The sequence below is a fragment of the Rhinopithecus bieti genome, unplaced genomic scaffold, assembly GCF_001698545.2.
Source record: "Rhinopithecus bieti isolate Rb0 unplaced genomic scaffold, ASM169854v2 scaffold_27884, whole genome shotgun sequence".
Taxonomy (NCBI): Eukaryota; Metazoa; Chordata; class Mammalia; order Primates; family Cercopithecidae; genus Rhinopithecus; species Rhinopithecus bieti.
The window spans coordinates 1-374 of NW_016889161.1; the positions used below are offsets into that span (position 1 = coordinate 1).

Sequence of the window (374 nt, forward strand, 5' to 3'; positions counted from 1 at the left end):
AGACACTCATAAGGCCCTAGTCCTCCCAGAGCACAGGGAAACTGTGGCTTCAGGGCAAAGAAGGAAGAGCAAACAAACCCCTCTCCGTGTGTCCCTGGTGGTCTAGTGGCTAGGATTCGGCGCTTTCACCGCCGCGGCCCGGGTTCGATTCCCGGTCAGGGAATTGTTTTGCACTGGCCGCTCTCCCACAGGAGTCTTCCTTTACTACACGGTCAGCCCCAAGGGCTGGATGCAGAGCCCTCTCCGCAACGAGGGGCAAACCCGGGCCAAGAAGCACCTCTCATGGCACACAGCTGCTATTTATCTCCGTGTCCGTCATCCGCAGAAGCGGCTTTAGAGAGCGACTGAGCGTCTCGCTCAGCTGTACACAGCCT

General features: G+C 58.6%; 1 non-coding gene across 1 annotated transcript; it reads left to right on the plus strand.

The window, feature by feature from the left end:
- The first annotated feature begins 91 nt into the window (after positions 1-91).
- On the plus strand, positions 92-163 carry TRNAE-UUC (transfer RNA glutamic acid (anticodon UUC)). The gene has a single exon. It is a non-coding gene; the product is annotated as a tRNA-Glu (tRNA).
- Positions 164-374: the final 211 nt, after the last annotated feature.